This window comes from Equus przewalskii, chromosome 17 (assembly GCF_037783145.1).
Source record: "Equus przewalskii isolate Varuska chromosome 17, EquPr2, whole genome shotgun sequence".
Classification (NCBI taxonomy): Eukaryota; Metazoa; Chordata; class Mammalia; order Perissodactyla; family Equidae; genus Equus; species Equus przewalskii.
The window spans coordinates 79,343,993-79,366,356 of record NC_091847.1 but is presented as its reverse complement, the minus strand read 5'-3'; the positions used below and the strand labels follow the sequence as shown (position 1 = coordinate 79,366,356).

Below are 22,364 nucleotides of genomic sequence, written 5' to 3'. Positions count from 1 at the left end.
ACCACTCATGTATTCTCAAAACAGTATCGGTTTCCCCACAGTCTCTTTTAGCACAATAATGCTAAGAAGGGCTTGGAGGGGAGGGTCTCCAGGGGAGGTCAGAGTCCTTTAGCAAACGGGCTGCCCAAATGGATGGGCTGGGCTTCGAAAGCCCAGCAGTTTGTTTTCCAATGGTGGTTTGATTCAGCTGCCAAGAACCCAAATTAGGAAAGGTTTTGTTGACAGCTCATAAGAGGACACTCTGAAAGACTGGGTAAAGGTTATTGCCAACCCTAGACGATAAATAGACATATATACAACCCAGAGAAAAAGCATGTGTAAATACATGTGTGTAAATGTATATATGTTGCTGTGTGTTACTAAAATAAATGTGTTTCTCACAGTCTTTGCCATGGATGGAATGATCAAAACCAGCTGTTCCATGTAGTTCTTCACTGAAAGGAAGAGAGGGGTGGAGCTGGCGGTTAAGGCAGATCTGCAGGCTCACTTGAGCTCCAGGCTGACTCCTCTCTTCTCTGGAAATGGTCACCGTGCCTGGCTCAAACCGCCTGTCACGTGGATGTGCTGTCCTCTGAGCAGTTCTGTAGCTGACAGGTATTTACTTCACCCCCAAATCTGAGGGGCAGAGGGTCACTTCACAGGGGAAGCCGATTTGCTTCTGAGTCAGTTCATTTGCATTTCTCATTAATCGAGGCTAGAACATTTTAAAGTCGCTATCATAATCTATTCAAAACAGTTCAAACGTTTGACTTCGTTTTGGTTGACTTTACTCTGATGTGGTTTCTGCATAGCTCTCTCTTTTATGGTAATCAACTGTTCTGCCAACATTCTCCCTGCTATGTGCACCAGTTAAGGAAACCAGACACTTTGGGTTGGTCTTTTCAATGTATCTGAGTGTTGCTTTTGTTTAGAATTTCAGAGGTTTGGCAGAAGAGCACTGTTTTCTAAATCTGATCCTTGATGCACCCCGTTTCCCAACCTACTAATAGTTTTGGCTACTGCTCGCATCTTGATTTGAAATTGCTCCCCATCACCATGCAGATGAGCATGTGGAAAGACAAGCTCATTTAATTCATCTTGTTTGCTTTGTTTAATTTTCCTGTTCATCATTTATTCCATTTTGTGGGTGAAAGAAGATGGGGAGAAGAGCTGAATAGCTGGCCCAGAAGCCTGCGTTGTCTCTCAGCTGAGCACAGACCTGAGTGGGATTGTTCTTCGGCTGGGGTGGAGGGGTGGTGTTTTTCCCCTTTCACACCATCAGTGTGGGAAGGAAGCAGGCAGGCCAGCTCTCGTGGGAGTGTTGGCTTATAATGCAGACTGAAAGTGTTTCAGAAAAGTAACTTGGCATTGAATCAAACTAATAAGTGGAACTGCTTGTCTGTATGGATTGAAAAAAGACTTTCTAGGGCCTCAAGAGTTTGTGGGAAAGAGAAGAGAGGGCTGAGGTGAACTCTGTCAGAGGGAGCTTTGCAAAATTTGGGGCTTGAAGTCACTGAATGGGGAGATATAAGAGGAAAACAACCTGAGAATTTCAGCCCTCCCTACCCTGGTTCTACCCTCTTGCTTGGTTAGTATGATTCTCTTGTCTGATTCGTCTGAAGGCAGGAGGGGAAACTAGAAATCAGTGATCAGATTCAGTAATAGAAGGAAACCAAAGAGGACTGAGTAGTCCCCAAGACTGGGCACAGGATACCTGGAAGTGTATAGATGGAAGCAGCATTGGAGATTCCGTATGGTGGTTAGTGATGACTGAGCCGTGGAAAACAGAGAAGGCAAAGGGCTAGACTTACGCTGAACAGATCGGTGGGAGGAGGGATGCTCCCTCCAAAGACCTTCAGCGTTGGCCTGAGACCCGGAAATCGAGGCGCTAGAGACACAGGGTGAAGAAAGGGTAAAGGGGACCAAAGTTCCAAAAAAGGAATCAAGGGCACCTATGAAAGGCTTCAAGTTAGCTTGAGACTGTGAGTCCAAACTAATCCAGAGAAAAAGCACCAGACGTTGGGTTTTCAAGAACAATAGCTGTAGCCACACACATACAAACTCAAGAGAAAGACAAATTTGAAATCTCCAGAGAAGAGTGTTCAGACCAGAGTGTTGGCATTTATTCCAGATGTTCAAAAGACTGCGCTCTTCCGTTGTAAGTTTGTGCCTTTGTGAGGTCCACTGACGAAGAGGTGGTCCACTGAAATGGGCCCCATACTGCCACCATAAAGAGTAAATACTTACTGAGTTCCAACTATGTGCTGAGCAATGTGGGGAAGCTTGGAGAAGAGAAGAGTGGTGGGGACCAAGCCCTTGCCCTCAGGAACTGGGCTTAAGAAGAGGTAAGGTAGAGACACAGGCATTTTTGGCAGAACAGCAAGTAAAGGTTGAGAATAAAAATGAGCAAATTTATGAAAAATGGTTCCATTTTCTTGCCTAAATAGGATATTATACCTAAACTATAGGTTTTAGTTCTGGAAGTTATTGACTGAGTTTGGATCTTCTTATAGTTTTCAAATATACTTTGGAAAATCCAGGCACGTTTTGTTTTACTCATGGGCTCCAGTGAATTTAACAACAGGAAACTATCCTGCTTGAGAAGAGATGATTAATTTTGACAGTAGCCATATCAACAAGATCTGGATTAATGAGTTTTCCAACAATTATGTATGTTTATTATAAGCAGTCAGAGATGGATATACAACATGAGTGAGTGGATTGAAGACGTTAGTATGTTATTTTCAGAGTTTTCCAGAATTTGGCTCAATAAGAAGAAATAGATAAACTGGATTTCAACTATTGTGTCATTAATTTTGTTGTTTCTTTTCTTTCTTTTCCATTTTTTTAAACATTCAGCTATCGATTCCCTTCTACTGTTAATTTTTGAGATGTGGCACACCAGCCTGTGCATATACATGCAAATGTTTGTGGAAAGATGTGACCAGGAGCAGAGATTTTTACAAGAAGCTGAGAGGGTCAAAGTGATGCTTGTAGAAGGAGAATGTAGATCTCCATTTATGATGACTTGAAGGGGGTGATGGATCCCTCGAAATGTGGAGGTTTGTACGGAAATTATTTCAAGAGCCTAGACAGGATGTGATAAGGAGAAAACAAAGATTCAGATAATGCTGAAATTTTGAAGTAGATTGAGTGATGGTTTTAAATTTCTAAGCATAGGGAGCTTAAGGTCTTGGAATGCTGACAGTACTGCCAAAAAGGCCAGGCAAAAAGGCTAGCTTTTTCTTTGCTTGGCCTTTTATGATGGCAGGACATTTATGCCAAAGTATTGTGGTGGACTCCTTGGGAAAACGGCAGGTGCATGAACACACCCAGCTGAGATCAATCAAGTCAGGCTCGCGTCACAAAACCACCCGGAGCACTCATATACTCACAAGCAACAAAAATTGGTTAGTATTTTAACCACTAAGTTTTAAGATGGTTTCTTATGCATTATTATTGTGACACTGGATAACTGACACATGTATCTTGACAGAATTCATGCTGCAGATCTAAAAGAGATAAGGAGTAGAATCTGGAGGTCAGACATACAGTTGATAGGAAAATTAAATGTTTAGATGACCCACTTACTGGAAATACTATATGGGGAAGAGTTAGAAGGGATGGTCCTTGAGCAGGAAGAGAAATAGAATCTGCCGAGGAGTCACTGGAAAAGTCGGAGGTGATCTACTGCGTGGAGGCATCTCGGAAGTCTAGACATAAGCTATCACAGCACTAGAAAAAGTGGTTAGAAGAACCCAGCTTTGTAGAAAGATTTGTACGTAGGGGCACTCTAGAGTTTGAGGCAAATAAAACCGTATAGAGTGATGGACAGAAACCCGATGATAAGGTGTAAGGAGGGAGGAAGAAGAGACAAGTCAAAGTCAACAAGATTTCTTGTGCGTTCTAGAGGGAAGGTGTGGTAGGGGCTCTAATGGATGGTGGGATGGAGAGAAGCCCTTCTAGGAAGAGGGGACAGATTTATTCTTAAATGTAAGGGTACAGACGGGACAGGAGAGAGTGATGACCTAGGAGGGGGGGTGATGGTGCCGGCGCGATTAGCAGCTGCTCTGTAGCCATAATTCCATGAAGTCAGCATTCAACCTGAGGCCCTTCAGCATTTGCAGATATTCATTAATTCTGTGAAATTCCTCTGTGAGATTGAGTTACACATTCAAAGTTGCGAGCAGCCCGACAGCCAAAGATAACATGGCTATCATATTGTTTTACTCACGTTACAGATGAGTAACTTTAGATATCAAGTAGTTAAATAACTTGCCCAAAGTCAAACAGGAAGCCTTTATTGAGCTGCTGAAAGACCCCAGTTCTGCAAATAAACTTCTAGTCCACTAGCTTTTCACCAAATGAGTTAGTTAGAAGTCAGATGAAGTTCATTTATTTATGGATACGTTGACTTAAGCAAAAAAAAAAAAAAAAGTTATTTCGTAGGGGAGGTCCTAGATATCAGAATTTCCTTGTATCTGAAGTGGTGTTTATTTTTCCATCTTTTTAATTTTGTTTTGCTTTTACTCTTTACACACCCTTTACCTTTTACACAGACATTTTTGTCTCCTTTCTGCGTTTTAAGACAGTACATGCCAGGTCTGAGTCACGCAGCCGCTTTTTCCTGATCCACATCGACTTTTTACAGGCAACAGAAAACACTTTAGGGCATTTATTTAGTAGGTTCTAGTGTCTCAGATTCTTAACTTTTTGGAAACCCCTTTGATCTGCTGGTGAGTCTGGGATGTGAAAAGATGACCACCTGAAGGTTATGATTATCCTTATCACTTTGAGGCTTCAATTTCTCCCCCAAGATCATCTCTCAACTTTGCTGACTTGCCCTCTCCTTGGTTGGTCCAAGGAAAGCATCAACCACCCTGGGGCTTTCAGACCTCCAGTCTCTAAAGAAGGAGAGTCTTATACTGTTCAAGTACTGTCTGCTAATCAGCCAGTCTGACACAGGCAAAGGTAGATTTTTTTTTCTATTTTTACTAGAGATTAAGAAAACTCATGAATATTAATGACCAGATGTACTCACCTATGAAATGACATTGCCTCGGAGATGCTCTCTGTTTTCCCAAGCAAATAGGGGAGGTGAGAAACTGAGGAGGGTCAAAATGGCAGAAAAGAGAGAGAAGATGGAAGCTAGGAAAGAAAAGTGGACAGAAATTTGAGAAGAAGGGGAAAGCAACGAGGAAAAAGAGAAGTGTGGAAAGTAAATGGAATGGAGGGGAATGTAAGGCATGAGAAGGTATATTGATTTTCATATTTCAAAACACTGAAAAAGTTGCATTTCATAAGTGAGTGGGTATATATATGCATGTGCATATATATGCCATTATCATTACATTAACAATTAAATTTAATCTCAAAGGTTTTGAAATATACTGTGAACATATTAATTTAATTAATCCTTTCCAACAAAGACCTGCCAACTTCTTTTCCATTGGAGGAAACTGAGGCAGAGGAACTAATGTCTCCCCCTGTGACGTAGATGAAGTTAGCATGAGCCGTGACAATCTAAGTGGTGCCGATCTGGCTTTTCCGATGGGCCTGCCCTGCAAGAAGGCCCCTTGAGCTGGCGTCTCAATGATAACTCATGGTATGCTATTTTCAGTTGCAATGGTTTTGCGTATTTCAGTTAGTGTCTTAACGTGTTTTACTTGGGCCCCAGAGGGCATAATTGAAGGAAACAAAACCCCCAAATACACAGAATGAGTGAATGAAAATCAAAGGCAACCCTGTGAGTTCTCAGCTCCCCGACTCCTGTTGTAACACCAGATCCTGCCGCCTTTCCCCAGCTCCCCCTCCACAACCTTCTTTTGCCCCAGGTGCCTGGCTTTCTGCATCAATTCTGGTCGCTTACAAGGTTACTTTGCGTGCCGTCTCAAAGGCACAGCAAGGAGCAGCCACATCTTTTCTGTTGCCTTTCTTTGGGGATCAGTTTCAAAGTTCCCCCCACGGCCAAATGCGTGTTGCTGGTGTCTTTGTTGTGGCCGTTGCTGCCCGGCCCCGCTGCCCTCTCCCACCCCCGCAATCTGCTGCTCTTCTCGTTCTTTATTCGCGTCCCGGTCGGCTCCTTCCCCACCATGCTCTGTGGCCCTGCCTCTCTTTTGAATCCAGGTTGGAATCTTTTCATCACACTGCCTCAGCCTGAAAAGATGCCTGTTTTTTTGGCTCTTAGCTTAGATTTATGGCCCTTGTCAGGCCTTCCTGCCGTGGCCTCTGACAGCCCCTGCCTTCCCTAATGTCAGATTCATTGCTGTTCCCAAGGTCCTTTAAGATTTTAATGCTAAGTCTATAAATTCTGTTTCCTTTCTGCTTTAACCTTTCTGTAGACATTCCCATTGTCTGATGCGACGTCCCCCAGGCGTTGATTTGCAGCTCCATCCCGCACTCAAGGGTGAGCCGGAGGAGGAGGGGTTGGTTGGACCGGGTGGAGAGGCAGTGGGGAAACCGATGAATTCAGACTTCCATCAGCTCCAACAATTCTTTGGGGTTTGATAGGGATTCACATTTTCCTTCAAAGCTGTGATTTGCTGAGAACTTGTGGTGGCTTTTTATTAAAATAGTATCTGAGGGTTAAAAAAAAAGAGAGAGAGTCGCTTGTAGAGATATCCAACCTCCCATAATAAAGGCATCTGAGCTTACATGTTCCCTCTCTGATGTGTCAGCTGGAGACTGCTTCCAGCTCCAACACACATGGGCACTGCTTAAATCACTCTGAATTCTCTCCCGGGCAGACTACTGCCCAAGAAACTTTTCTCACCTTAAGATAATAAAGCCCCCAGTTGAGAGAGGTGGAAATGGCAACCGGCTTGAAATTTCAGGGGAGAAGACTAGGTCATGGCAGAGAAAGGAAGAGCTCACCAGCTCTACGAAGCACAGTGAGTGCTTTGGAAGTACGATTTTTGAATTCATTTTATCTTCCACGGGCCTTGGAGGTGTTAACAGCATCATCGCCTGGCTTTTCCTTTACTCCTGTTCAGGGCCGCTGCAATGAGGGGGAATGTTGGGGACGGGAGTGGAAGAGAAAGAGAAGAAAGACTTTTGCGTCCAAATCACTTTGATTCCATTGCTTGTTCAATGTTGAATTTATTCAGGGTGACAGTAAAAGTCTAGGCAGCAAGCTGTTAATGGAACAGGGAACTACGTAACGCACAAGGAGGTCTTACTTCCCCAGGCCAGGCTGAAGTGAAGTCAAGGCTTCTGTTATTGATGGTGTTTGTCTCTAAGAACTCACTCACTTTTCTTATTTGGGTTCCAGGTATCAGATCCTGTGGGTCATTGATGCCTCATGTGCTTTCCTTCAAGTTCTGGTGCAGTTTTCGACTCCTCTGAGTTGACTTTTGTTTACCTCTTGTTGTCCTTACTTCTCTAGCCGCTTAATGTCCTCAAACCGAGTGCCAGGACTCCCCTCTATTCCTCCAACCTTGAAGACATGGTCTCCTAAATTCCCACAAACAAGAGCTCAGCACTTTTTTATAGCCAACTTTAGATGATTTGACATTCAAATAAAGGCAGCTTAATACAGAATGTGGCAGAGACGGGCTCACCATTCATGTCCTCAGTTGCCTTTTTCTCTTAGGCACACAGCTAGATTGCATTTCCCAGTCTCCTTTGCAGCTGTGAAATTTGCATCCATATGATGGAGTTCTGGCCAAGAGAATGCCCAGAGAAGTGATGGATGCTACTTCCAGGACTGACCCATGAATTCTTATGCAATCCTCTATGTCCTCTCTCTTCCCTTGACTGATGGTCAGATTTAAAATCTGCCGCTATGTATGGTGGAGAGACCTACACACTTGAAAATGTGTTTTCTGATACCAAGGACCTTATAACTGCTCCAGAACCCATCCATTCCACCTGCTAAACCTTGGAAAAGCCTCTCTAAGTTTATAAACACTCACTTTGATCTGTGTTTTCTATGATTGAAAGAGTTACCTTGAATGAATTGGGTCATATTCCTTAGAAGGAGACTCTTTGCTCTAAAAAGTTATGAAAGTTGGTGGAAAAGGTCTGGAGGAATTCTTGCCATTTAGGAGTAAAGAATGAAGAGGTCAGCCGTGCAGAGAAAGAGCATCGTGGATTGCACTGGGGTGCCCAACTCTACCCCTCTCTGTATCTTTGTGTTTGGTCATTCAACTTTCTAAAAATAACATTTATTTCTTTGTTTCCAGCTTTATTGAGGTATGATTAACAAATCAAAGTTGTATATATTTAGGTTGGACAATGTGATTTTTAAAGGTGTACAATGTGATAATTAATTCTATGTATACATTGTGAAATGACTCCACAATCGAGTTAATTAACACAGCTGTCACCTCACATAGCTACTTTTTATTTTGTGGTAAGAACACTTAAGATCTACCTGCTAAGCAAACTTCAAGAATACAGTACAGTACTGTTAACTAGAATCACCCTGCGGTACGTCAGACCCCAGAACGTATTCCTCTGATCACTGGGAGTTTGTACCTTTGACCTGCAGCTCCACGTTTCCCTCACCCCCAGCCCCTGGCAGCGACGTTCTACTCTCTGGTTCTGTGAGTTTGACTTTTTTAGATTCCACGTCTAAGTGAGATCAAGCAGTATTTTTCTCTCTGGGTCTGGCTTATTTCACTTCATATCATGTCTCCAGGTGCACCCACGTCATCACTCAACTTTTTAGTCCCTTTCACCAGTAGTGGGGTGTGCGTCCCTGTCCTTTGTCCTTGAGCTCAGCTGTGTGGCTTGCTTTGGCCAAGGGGCTGTTAGCAGACACGACGCAAGCCGAGGCTGTAAGTGTGCTGGAGTACTGGGCGTGCCCTCTTGTGCTTCTGCCATCACCAGGAGGAACCTGTGCCCCGTGTGGCCTCTGGGAGTGAGGACGATGTGGGGCACCTGATCCAACCTGCGGCCGGAGCCGAGCCAGCCGAGCTCACGCTAGAACCCTCAGCCCAGACGAGCCGCAGAGATGTGACTAGAGTAAATAACTATTTTACAAAGCCATTGAGAGGGTTTTTTTAGGTAAAATTCACATAAAATTCAGCATTTTAACCATTTTAAAGTATATATTTAGTACATTCACAATGTTATGCAACCATCACCACTACCTAGTTCCAGAGCATTTTTGTCACTCCACAAGGATACCCCATTCTCATTAAGCAGTCTCTTCTCATTTTCTCCCGCAGGTCCTGCCAGCCACTAATCTGCTTTCTGTCTCTACAGATTTACCTATTTTGGATATTTCATATGAATGGAATTGTAAATATGTGTCCTTTTGTGTCACTTAGGATAATGATTTTGAAGTTCATCTATGTTGTGGCATGTAGTGCCTCGTTCCTTTTTATGCCTGAATAATATTCCATTTTATGGGTATACTGCATTTTGTTAGCCAGTTGATAGACATTTGGGTTATTTCCACCTTTTGGCTATTATGGATAGTGCTGCTGTGAACATTTGTGTACAGGTTTTGTTTGAATGCCTGTTTTCAATTATTCTGGGTGTATAACTTGGAGTGGAATTGCTGAATCATACGGTAATTCTATATTTAGCTTTCAAGGAACCGTCAAACTGTTTTGGATAGTGACAGCACTCTTACATTCCTACCAGCTATGTAAGAAGATTCCTCACAGACTCTTATTTTCCTTCCTTCCTTCCTTCCTTCCTCCTTCCTTCCTTTCTCTCTTGCTCTTCCTTTCTGTAATTATAGCCATTTTAGTGGGTGTGAAGAGATATCTGATGGTGGTTTTGATTTGCATTTCTCTAATGACTAATAATATTGAGCATTCTTTCATGTGCTTATTGGCCATTTAGGTCTCTTTTTTTGAGAAATGTCTATTCAACTCTTCTGTCTATTTTTTAATTGAGTTGGTTGACTTTTTATTATTGAGTTATAAGAGTTCTTTATATATTGTGGATATTAGACCCTAATTAGATGTGTGATTTACAAATATTTTCTCTCATTCTCTGGGTTGCTTTTTTACTTTCTTGACGGTGTCCTTTGAAGCACAAAAGTTTTAAATTTGGATGAAGTCCAATTTATTCATTTTTTTTTCTGTTGCTTGTACTTTTGTTATCATATCTAAGAATCCATTGCCAATTCCAAAGTCATGAAGATTTACTCCTACATTTTTTCTAAAAATTTTATAGTTTTAGCTCGTATATGTAGGTCTTTGATTCATTTTGAGTTAATTTTTGTATATGGAATGAGGTAAGGGTGGAAATCACTTTTTTTTGCGTGTAGATATCCAGTTGTCCCAGCAAAGTCGTTGAGTTTGGGGGTTATCACACAGCTTTGTTGTGGCGACAACCACTTGAGGCAGTTTACCTTTTCTCCTTCACGTTTCACGTGTTCTGGTCTCTGAGGTAGACCACGTTCTGAGGTGCTGTGCTGAGTCTGCATTTTGGGGGCTCCTTTCAGATGAGGAAGCAGGGCGTGGTTGTCTCGAGAATTCCCCCACATTCCTCCTGAAACATGTTCTTAATTGGTGTCAGAGACGAGCTGACTCCCGGCTGTTTTTCCCTGTGATTCTCAGTTGTGCATGGGTGACGTGTGGGAATGCTGAGATAAGTGAGCCCAGTAAAACATCACCAATTCCTTGTATAACGATAACGATTAGGGTGCAGACGCAGCCCTGTTAACCTTTAGGCTCAGTTTGCGGCGTATCTCTGGCCACTTGTTCTCCCCTTCTCCCCCACATGCAGCCTGCCCAGGGCCCAAGGCAGAATGGCCGGTGGTGGCGGCAGCCCCTCTGTGAGGTTGGCGACTGGCTGCAGCATCCTCAGGCTTCCTCATCGACAGCTGTGTGACACCAGGCAGGTTTCTTGACCATTCTGCACCTCAGTCTCTTCACCAGTAGAATGGAGGTAACATGAGAACCTCCTCAAGGGGATGCTGTGAGGATTTGCAGAGTTCATGTTCAAAGGACTTACAACAGCGCCTGGCACAGAGCAAGCCTCCTGTAAATGTTTGTTAACTGAACGTTAAAAGTCTTGCTGTAAGGGGTTGTCTGCACTGAAGTGGCTGGCTTGACTCAAGCCTTGTTTCCTGACGGGGTCCTCTCCATCCCTAATCTCTCCCATGGCCTTCCCGACTCCTCCCGGCTCCAGGAAGTGTGGGAGCAGTTCTTCTCCCCATGGCTTTTTGGGGTGTAGAGTGAGTCGAACATTATTCTGTCCCTGAGCCTTCCCTTCCTCCTCTGACTGAGCATGAGGGAGTCAAGATGGCAGGTTCTTCTGAGCAGGAACGAGCCCACACAGGTGCCTGAATCCCATCGGGGGTTGGCATGTGCCATTATCGGAACCCTTAAAGTGTGGGTCAGAGACATCCTTCACCTGAGGTCAAAGGTTAGATAAGTTCTTCATCGAAGTGGAATGAAGTCACTGCTTTCTCCGCCTTGTGCATGATGGAGCCTGTTTGGAGAACTACACGGAAAGCAAACGAATGGCCCATCCCCAATTTTTCCATTCCCTTTTTTTTTTATCATCAAAGTTTGATACAGCTGCTTTGCTTTCCTATTCCAGCACTGGTATCTGATAATGGCCAACTGATTTATGGTGGGAGAGCCTGGAAGTAAATTATTTATTCTTCCCTTGTAAAGGATTAGCTATTTCTACTTTTAATGGATTTTTGTTGTGGTATGTTTATGTAATTTTAGACGGATTGAGAAGTCCTCTGACCTCTAATATCATATCACACAAAGCTATTTGCAAATCACATGAAAAGTTTAAATTTAAAATGATGAAAGCAAAGAAATGAAACCAAGAGTTATAATATTGAGTCTGTGACCAAAAGAGATTTTTCTTAATTTATACTCTCACGCCCCAGGAGGAATGCAGAGATGTGAGAACAGGCTCATAGCCCATCAGACTGTATTAAGCTAAGCAATACAGGTGTCCACTTGCCAGCACAGTCGCCGTCGCCAAGGCCACATCACCCACAGGGGGTGGAGGAAGAAGCCATGCGGATTCAAGGTGCTGAACTTCAACCATAGACGCTCCTTATAGCATCAGACGAGGTTTCCTTTTCACTTAAAAGAAAGGTGGGTTTATCTGTCTGTCTATCTATCTGTCTAGAATAGAAAATTAAAAATTTTATACTAAAAGGTTTCCTTTTCCATCCTGGCCTTCCCTCCCCCTCATCTGCCCAATTCTCCATTCTCTGCCATGGCATCATCTCTCTTAGTTTCCTCCATGTCCTTCCAGAGTTTCTTAATGTAAAACAAATCCAAGTATATAATCTTATCCCCACCCATTTTACACCTAATTTGGAATGTTTTATACGCTGTTCTTCGGTGTGTTATTTTTTTTAAACTTGACAATATATCTGGGAGACCTTCTCATAAAAGAGCATAGAAATCCTCCTCATTCAAAATATGTTCATTGCTGAATAGTATTCAAACTCTATGCGTGGACCAAGGTTTATTTCATGAGGTCCCTGTTGATGGGCACTTGGTTTGTTTTGTTTCGTCATTTCAAACAAGTCTGCAATGAATAACCTGCACATATTACACATCACGTGGGTCTGAGTTAATCTGTAGGAAAATTCTCCAGTGTGATCTGCTGGGTGGGAAAGGATTTGTGTTTCTAGCTTTGATGGATGTGTCCAAATTTCCTCTGTAGGAGTTGTGCTGCTTTTGCTCCCATCAGCGATGCACAAGAGACCACGTTCTCCAGTTGTGTGTGTGTGTGTGTGTGTGTGTGTGTGTGTGAGAGAGAGAGAGAGAGAGAGAGAGAGGGAAAGGTGTGGTTTAAATTTCTTTGAAAGCTGTGGGGTATTTAATTTAAGAGGCGTGGAGTGAGAGAAGGAAGTGGGGGAGGCCCTTCTGGGTTCCCAAATGTGAACAAGAAGCAACTGTGACTCTAGATAATAACAACAATAACACTAATGGCTAATATAGCGCTTTGGATGTGTTTGACACTAAGTCTTTACCACATTCACTCATTATCGACTCAGACATGGCTCATTTTCATTTGATTTTCTTCTGATTTCTTTTTTAAAACAAGTATTGAGTATTTCCTATGTGCCAGACATTCCACTAGGTGTTGGTTGATGTGATTTTTTAAAAAAAAATTTTGGTGAGGAAGATTAGCTCTGAGCTAGCATCTGGGCCAATCTTCCTCTATTTTGTATGTGGGATGCCGCCACAGCATGGTTGATGAGCAGTATGTAAGTCTGTGCCTGGCATCTGAACCTGCCAACACTGGGCCACTGACGCAGAAGGAGCAAACTTAATCACTATGCCACTGGGCTGGCCCCTGGTCAATGTAATTTTTGTTGACAGAAGTCCTGCCAAGTGTCAATAGAAAGGGAATTTGAGGGGCAAGCTCTTACCTACCCCGACCAAGATTCTGTGTAGAATACCAACAGTGGTCTTGTTTCAGGTGCCGTGTGATGTCTCCCAGATGTGTGCCTTGGAAGCTGTGACACAAGGCAACTGTGTGGTTGCCTCACCTGGGCTGCTGAAGCAGCGTGAACCCCAATTGCTGCTTTATTCTGTACGTGCACTGATGGTCTGCTTTGTTTTGTGTCTCTTTGTTTAATAATTACGTTTGAGGTTGGAGGAGTAGGAAGGGGGAGGCAAGAATTTGATTTTGTGTGAGTGTGTGTGTCATAATGCTAAACTAAGAAATAAACCCAGTTCAACTACATAGCAGATTTAGTCAATAGCTGGCAGTTATAATTAGTACATGCAATGTATTACTGCTGAGGAATATTGAGAAGGCAAAAAAAAAAAAAAAAAATCTGAATGCATTTAAGTGGAAAATATCTTCCAAACCTGCAGGCAAATACTCTGGTGCTGAGTGGCCAAAAAAAAAAATTCAGAGGCTGGCGTTAGTTAACATCGAGAGCTAGTGCCTCCCGTTTTTTCCCTCACTTTCTTTGCTCTGCCCTAGGCCATCTTCAAGATTACTCCAGAACTCTGTTGTCTTCCCTCCTGCACTGGCTTCCAAGGCTGTCCCTGCTGCTGCCTCCTGGTCCCAAGCTCGTTCGCCGTGCCAGGAGAAGACTACTCATTGTCCCGCTACTCATTTATCCCTTCGTCCCAACCACGGTGCTGGAAAACCGGTGCCATCCTTGTCTTCAGGAGGGACTTGAATAATGCAGGGGTTTTAGAGTGGACCAACTATGGTTAGAGTGTTAGACATTGGGAAAATAGTTTTAGGGACAGTGTTAGAAACTAGGGAAAGCATTTGGGGTAGAAGAGCAGTCTTTCAGGGGTATCAGTGAGATTTGGAAATAGAAATAAATTTGTGGATTTTAGTAGGGAAAATAATTTAAGGCAATTGAAGATTGTTTCCAAGTTGGAAGCAGAGAATTGGATTCTGACTCTAGAAATCTGGGTTAAGTACTATTTCAGTGAAGGTCCATTCAGGTAAGTGTAGTTATTTCAAACAGTGAAGGACTTCACAGACGCACACAGCTACAGGTACCATATCTTGGAATAACTTGCCTGAGCTTAGAACGGCCCCTTAGATGGGACACTTGCTCTGCTGTGTGCCACAGCCCCTGCTCACCCGTTCGCTGCCTGGGGGACTGGTCGGGCCTCTGTGTGTGGATCCTTACTGAGGGGAATTTGGAGAAAGAATCAAGGCACGTTTCTTGGGCTAAATCATTTCACCTTCTCGATGTTTTTTCGGCAGCTAGCATTATCTTTCAGTAACCATGGACGGATGGCCCCCAAATTTTAGACCTCTACTTTACACTCCTTAAGAATGTGCCCAAGGCCTTCTCTTCTCAGGCTAGATTCTCCCTTGAGATGCTCCACTCACATAATGACTTCAGTTATACAACTACCATGTCATGGCTCCAGCCCAGCCCCTCCTCTGAGCTCAGCCTCGTGGATGCTCCAGAGGCAACTCGGTTAACACGTGTAAGACTGAGCTTGCGATGTCCCTGCACGACCTGGTTTTCTCCCAGTGTTCTCCCAGGGACTGACACCACCGTCCATCCGGAGGCTCAGGTCAGAGACTGGGAGTGCCCTAGGATCCCACCTTATCTCCCCGTATCCAGTGCACGCCAAGTCCCCTTGGCGTTACCTCCTAAATGTCTCTATCTGTCCTTTTCTCTCCATCTCCAGCCCTAACTCCTAGTCTGGGACCATCAGGTCCCTCCTGCCTTACTAACGTTGCCTCCTAACTGGTCTGTCTGCACGTACTTTGACTTCCTTTAGTTCATTTCCCACCTGACGCTAGTGTGCACTTTTCAAAGGCACGTCTCATGCTCGTGTATTTCTCGGGGATGCTTGCTCTGCCCTTCTCAGCACTCATCACGGCGGCAGTGTCATGGTTCTGAGAGCGATCCCTCAGTTACTGCCTGCCTTTCCCTGTGGACTGCCAGCTCTTCGGGAGTAGTGGCCATGGCTGTTTTTGCTTATTTTTCTCATACCCCCAGCCCTCAGTGTGATATATAGAACATAGTGGGCACTCAGCAAATATTTCCCATAATATTTAACGCAGAGTTTTGCTCTTAGTCAGTGCTCAATAGATACTAGATATTTATAAATACCAAATATCAATTGACTAAATTGATGTTCAGTTTCAAAGATGGATTGATAACCAGTTATCAACCTATCTAAAAGGACAAAAGGAACACTGGGAACCTCTATTTTCTGTGGGATACAAAGGAATACTTGTCATGGATGGGAGTGACAGAGCTCAGTCTGGCTGATTGTGGTGACAGAGCTGCGTCTGGCTGATTGTGTAGAGGAGGAGTTTTTTGGAAGGCTGTAGGGGAGTTTATCAGATCATTGAGAGGGCTGAAGAACCAGCCTAGAGGCTAAACTTCCAGAAACCTGCCTACAGCTGTGCTGTCAAGCCTGTCAGAGGGGGAAGCCACTGTGGCCGTCACCATGCGCTTGTCCCCATAATTTGCTCACTGCAGCTTTGGCCCAGGAACTGGACTTGCTGCTCCCACCAGTGCTTCTGATTGGAAGAGCCCAGGTCACATGTCTGCACTGAGCTGCAAGGGAGACTGGAAAGTGAGCTCCTCGCCAAACATAAGAAGCATATCTAAAAGGTGTCAGGCAGCCACCAATAGGACCGACGTCCTCTAAATGGACGGTCACGAAGTCTTCACTTGCTCCTAGCTCATAATCGTGCATCTGGATTTGGGCCACTCCTGGTGGTCTAGTCGTTAAGATTCAGCACTCTCACTGCTGTGGCCTGGGTTCATGTCCCTGAGCCACACCACCTGTCTGTTGGTTGTCATACTGATGCAGGCTCAGCGAGCTGACGAGTCAAAAGAAATGTTTCTTGGACTCTCAAGGTCTGGTAGTAGTGCTCCTTGATTCAGAGAATAGCATGGGGACAGGACCCATGGGCAGTGAAGAGCTGCGACGGGTTGAGGGTAGGGCTAAAGTCATATGGCAAAGGTATGTGAGTTATTTTTTACTAGACAAAGGAAAGATCATGTAAAAAAGTCGTTAAAATGGTATCAGTGCAGGTGGGGTCTGGTTATGGGGTGGTTGTACAACTTTGGATACAAATCAGGTGGAATCAGGTCAGACGTCCTATATGTCCCAGAGGATGATATAGATCCATATGTAGGGCATGACGCCTTGGGCTTCTCTCTCTGGGGCAGCCTTGATCCACATCAATACTGTGGTGTCTGCATGTTGCTGTGATACTGAAAGTCTGCCACAGGTATTTCAAATACAGCAGGGTCACCCATGGTGGACAGGTTTCAGTGGAGCTTCCAGACTAGACAGACCAGGAAGAAAGACGTGGCCACCCACTTATGGCCATGAAAAGCCTGTGACTGAAGCATTGTCTCTCTATATATACAGCGCTGGAAGGGAGAGGATGGGCAAAACCCCAGGCAGGGCTCTGCGCTGCTGTCCACAGGGTCGCTAGGGTTAGAATCCACTCCGCGGCACCAGCACATACCTATACACAGAGTTACACAGGTGAACACAAGAGCTGACCTAGGGTACTTGATTTCCTTTTCTTCTCTTTGCAGCTGATGTTGCATTTCACCATTATATGCTTTAGTTTAACCATCTAGAAAATTAATGTAATACTGCCTACCAAATGCTGAGAATTGGCAGTAATAGTAATGTGCTTTGAGGTCCTTGGATGAAAAGCACTCCAAGGATTTACTGTATCCTTATTCAAAATAGATGATTTCTAATGAAAATGCTAAGTTCAAAGGGATGATGGCTCCTCAGGATGCAAAACGGGCAGCATCTGGTATATCAGCTTAATCAAGCAGTCCTGGAGATGTCTGCCTCCCTCGCTCCCTCGCTCCTTGGTGGGCACTGGAAGGCAGAAGCGTGCAGGAAGGGTAAGGGGCGTAATCAGTCACGACATGCCAGCTTATTATATCAGCTGCTCGCACAGCTGGCACCTTCTGAAGCTAATCACAGCCCCTTGAAAGTTCTCTGGGTTGGACTTTCTGCTACATCCTCATCCTAGGTAGGTCAAGAGGCAGAGAGACCCGGGATGAGGCCCCTTAGAGCACCATTCTCCTACGCGTGACTCAGCGGGACAGAATCGCAAATCTTTCTTCTGTTTGTCGGGGACCCGGAAGCTCCTCCAGCGGTGTAGGATCAGCAGTGGAATTTCTCTCACAGCTCTCCTCTCTTTCCTTTCTGGCTCTGTTGTGTTCCCAGCCTGGTAGCCTTAGCTCCCCCCTTCCCCAAGGCTCTAGTCAGTTCTTCGTCACTGACTCTGCTGCGGAGAATGGCAACGCAGCTTCCGAATCCCTCTTCCTCTCTGGCAGCCCACCTCCTCTCTCACGCATTGCTCTCCACCCCAGAGACACCTTCGAGGATCCTCCTCCTCCTCCTTAACACCCTTCCCTTCCTTTCCCATTCATCGTGTTACTGGCACATTGGGTTCTTATTCTCTCCCAGGATGGAATTCAAGAGAGACAACAAACAGGAGTAGAAAAGTAAAAGTTGATCAGCTTGTGCAAGAAAGGAAAGGGGCAAGTGACTGGCTCATTGGGGAGCTAGACTGTGGGGTGTTTATTAGGCAAAGGCTGGGGAGGAGGGCCTTGTCACGGCCTTGTCAACGCAAATAATCCATAACCAACCTATGAATCAGAATTGGGGTGAGTTTATTATAAGCCAAACTGAGGATTATAACCCGGGAAGGCCCTAGAAAGCGTTCCAGAGAAGCATGGGTTTCAACACAGTCTTATATCTTTTTAGAACAAAGAACATACATTAAACACACCGAGGGTACATTTCCATCAAAATTTCAAAGAGGTATGCAGTTGCAAATTAGCAGGTCAATGTGACCCTGATGTCAGGAAAGGGACCAATCTGGGCGTCACCCAATAGGGTATGCATTCTCATCTGAAGAGAGAGCATTCTTTACTCTGATGGTTAAGCAGATGGACAATGTGTGTTTGATAGGCCATAAATCAGCTTTTTAGTCAAGCTGAGTCAGTTTTGAACCCAAATAGTTACCCGCTATACCTCAATATATGACAATCTCCTGTCAGCACGTAGAGGTGGGCGTGCTTGTGCCTGTGCTGTCACTACTACATGAGACGCATGTATTGTTAGGTGCCAGCTCTCCCCTGGGTGTGATTTTCACTATGGTAATGGGGCTGGGGTCACCTTCAGTGGACTCCTGGGTGCTAGGGCACACGCTTAAGCCCGTGAGAGTCCAGAGGCTGCGTAATGTGGATCTTGGTGGCTCTATCTGATTCTCCTAGCCTCCTGATTGGTTAGGGGCCTTGTGCTGTAAGGACAGGGGCCTTGCAGATGGCCCTGTCTCGTTAGGCTGGTTCCTGTATCGTCGAGTCTCCAAGGATTTCCAAGGTAACCACACCATGAGTCTATGTGCCTCTTCTCTTTCCGGTCTGCAGCAAGCCCTGGTCATTTCCTCTTTCCTCTTCTCTCTCATCAGCAGGGACAGGTGCGCTGTTCCCCCCGCAACAGGCCATGGTTCGGCTGGCAAAGTGAATCTCACGACACGGCCTCCACGCTATGGCGCGTCATGGGGACTGCGCCAGGCTCTCTGCCTGTCGCTAAAATGGGGCACGTGGAAAGACAGACGCATCAGCCCGTTATATCGCATCGTCCCTGCTCAGCTGACCTCAGCCTAGGAATGAGTGAGAGAGACTCCCAACCCCAGTCCACCCACGCTTACGGCAAGATTATTTGGAGGGAAAAAAGCATTCAGAGTTCCTTTTTTGGAGCAGTCACTTGATGCAGGTGCTCAGAAAAGGTTTAAGCTGAATCTGGCCCCGATCAGCCAGTGATTGACTGTGGAAGGGCACAGAAGCCTCCCCAGCTGCTTACGAATGACAGGGCGCTGGCTGTGGACTGAGAGCCTGTGGGAGGGAGACTGAGTATTTATTAAAATCTCTTTTGTCAGCCAGATTTATTTTCATCTTTCTTCACAAGATGTGATAGTTTTGCATCAGCGCATCTAAGTGAAATAATTTGCTAAAGGTCAAATGCAATTCCCTCCAACCAGCTTTCACTTACCTTCTAATTAACAACTAAATGTCCACACATACATTAGCTTGAGGCTCATGCATACAATAATAACTACCATTTATTGAACACCTATTATGTCCCAGGCATTGTGAATACATTATCTCAACTTCTCACAAGCCCAGAAGGCAGGAATACCCTTCACGGAGGAGAAAGATGCCTGGAGAGGTGAAGAAATCAGCCAGTGGTCATGCAAATTAGCATCTGCAGCCAAAAGCTCCAGCTTTCTCACACCGGCTGCAGGGCAGCGGCTTCCTGCAAGGCTTTGATGACTTGGGCCATCTGCTGTTACTGACGAGAGGGAAGATGAGAGATCGGTAAGGAAGACTGTGACTTTCCAAGCCAAGCACTTCCCCACTGCAGCAAGTTGCATTACCCAAAGTTTGCATAACTTGATGGTTGTTCTGGTGCTAATAGCTGGGTAACTGAAGTGGGGACCTTCCAGAAAAGGGCCAGAAGTGCCTCCGCAATGATGAAAGCTTTGGGAAATGGGCCATCTGGGAAATCTTCAGCTCTGGTGAGCGAATGTGGATCTAAGAAAGGATGGGTCTTAGTATGTCTCGGCTCATATTACTTCTCTGGGTGAATGGGAGGCTGGATGGGTCAATGAAAAAGGTCTTCCATTGCAGAAGCCAGGTAAGAAGCCATTCTTCCTACTCTTCTATTGACCTGCAGTAGCCCAGGCACTCGACGAAGGGAAATTACAAAGGCTCCTGGTATTAGGGCCATACTGCTGACAAGAGATTGTCACATATTGAGGTATATGGAGTAACCATTCGAGTTCAGAACTGATTCGGCTTGAGCTAAAAAGCCTGACTTACAGCCGATCAAAGATACATTGTACATCTGCTTAACCGTGAAAGTAAAGAATGCTCTCTCTTAAGAGAAGAATGCAGACTTCCCCTCCTCTGCCCTATTGGGAGCATGGGACGGGTCCCTTTCCTGACATCAGGGTCACGTTGACCTGCTAATTTGCCACTGCATCCCTCTTTGAAATTTTGATGGAAATGTATCCTGGGTGTGTTTAATGTATGTTCTTTGTTCTAAAAAGATATAAGACTGTACTGACACCGGGCTGCTCCGGGATGCCTTCTAAGGCCTTCCCGGGCTGTAATCCTCACTCTGGCTCATAGTAAACTCACCCCAATTTTGACTTGTAGCTTGGCTGTGGATTATTTGTGTCGACACTGCCACATGGAGCTCTCACACTGATAGGAGGAGAGAGGGAGGGACATGCACGCATATTTGGGGGTGGGGAAATGCTGCCCAGTGCAGGGCCCCTTTTCGTGCAATTCAGTTTTCTTCCCACGTCCTCTCAATTGAGGGAGGGGTTGCCATTAAATCCGAAGGACCTGCTCTGAACAGGTGGGGCTGATTTGGACAAGCCCCACCTGGAGAGCAGGTGAATAGGGCAAAACAGAGATTTTCAACCAAACGGTGACTTCTGAATGCAGGCATTAGCCAATGAGCTTGAGATTCATTATCAGGTCATTGCTTCCGGAGAGAGGCAGCAAATTGAAAAGTACAAGTAAATATGAAAAAATAAAATTGGAAAGGCAAAACGAGTTTCTGTAGCTCTCCAACCTCCCTCCTGAGTCCTGTTTGGACTCTGAAACTCTGCAGTAAATTAGCCATTATACAAATCCACTGCTTATCTTTCTTCTACTTTACTTTTGTATTGAATTTGTAAAAACCATCCAAACCTCGTTTCATCCTCTTAATCCTTTAAATTTGAACAAACCAAGTAAGCTTTGGAACACTTATTGAGCAGTGGTTTGACGACATGGCATTTAAATGACAAAATAGCTGCCCTCTGACCTCTTAGAGTTCTCCTTCCATTGTGCCTGTAATTTTGATAAATGTCCACCTGGTGGTGATTCCTTGTTCCAGCTGCACAGATCCGTCACCACCTGGCCGAGGTTCAGCTAGTCTCTTTCCCAAGAAAGCACAGCTTTATCAGTCTCATAAAAGTCCCCACGCCACCTTCCTGCTTCCTGTATTTCATCACTGAAACAGAAAAGGGCAAGAAAAGACAAGATCGCATGGCAATTTGCATATAATTTTTTTTTCTTCCAATAAGGAAAATGTCCTTTTGGCGACCAAGCCCCGCCTTCCCTTTTACGACTGGTTCCTCCAATGTGGCAGAGGAATGCTTTCTGCTTAGAAGGATGATGCTTCTTCAACTACCTTAGCAGCTACACAAACCCCAGCTGCTCTTATTTCCTTCCCTGGTACTTTGGGTATTGAATTTGTAAGAATAGCCAACCTTCTCTTCTCTCTCTCAATATTTTAAATTTGAGCAGGTCAAGTAAGCTTTAAAGCATTTTTTGAGTAGTTACTTGACAATATCACACATGCATCTCGGCGTTCAAGGGCAATATGTTAAGCTGATCTGCAAAATATTCCTCTTTTACTACATTCAAGACATTTTGTTTTTACTTTCCAACTCTTGATGAGAAAATTTGCTATTGGCTCTGTTTCAGCTCCAGCTTCTGCTTACTGGGAATAGAATTTCTAGCAATTATCACAAGGTGTCAATAGAGTAAAAGTCATTTGAATATTTCCTTGGTTGGCTGCAGGGAGGCAGTAGATTGTCATAATGAGATATGACTTGTACAACATGGCTGTGAAGGATTATGATAGCATCTCAATGGACTGGTGAGGCATTCATTCATCCATTTGCCATTTCAGCAAACACGTATCAAGGACCACTCTGTGCCTTGTGGCATTTTAGGTGCCAGGAAAGAAAGGTACACCTGAAATTGGCTTTTCCATCAAAGTAGTCACCACAATTTTGTGGAGGATTAACGCAAGACGATATTGATGGTACAGATATGTGCACAGTTCTCTTACACACACGCTTGTTCCTGGTGTCCTAGGCGATGCAGAAGGGGGAAAATTCCCAAGGGAGCACTGGGGTTTGGTCTGACCTTCACAATATTTCTA

The 22,364-nt window shown here is 44.7% G+C and overlaps 1 long non-coding RNA gene across 2 annotated transcripts in view; it reads left to right on the top strand.

Moving 5' to 3' along the window:
• Positions 1–22,364, top strand: part of LOC139076683 (uncharacterized) — a 42,765-nt gene that overhangs the window by 9,321 nt on the left and 11,080 nt on the right. The window contains exons 3-5 of one of the 2 annotated variants that reach the window (XR_011528570.1): positions 11,792–12,005; positions 13,348–13,461; positions 13,861–13,995. This is a non-coding gene — a long non-coding RNA (uncharacterized lncRNA). Of the gene's footprint in view, positions 1–11,791; positions 12,006–13,347; positions 13,462–13,860; positions 13,996–22,364 lie in introns of those variants that run through there. The other variant, XR_011528571.1, reaches the window with a different exon arrangement.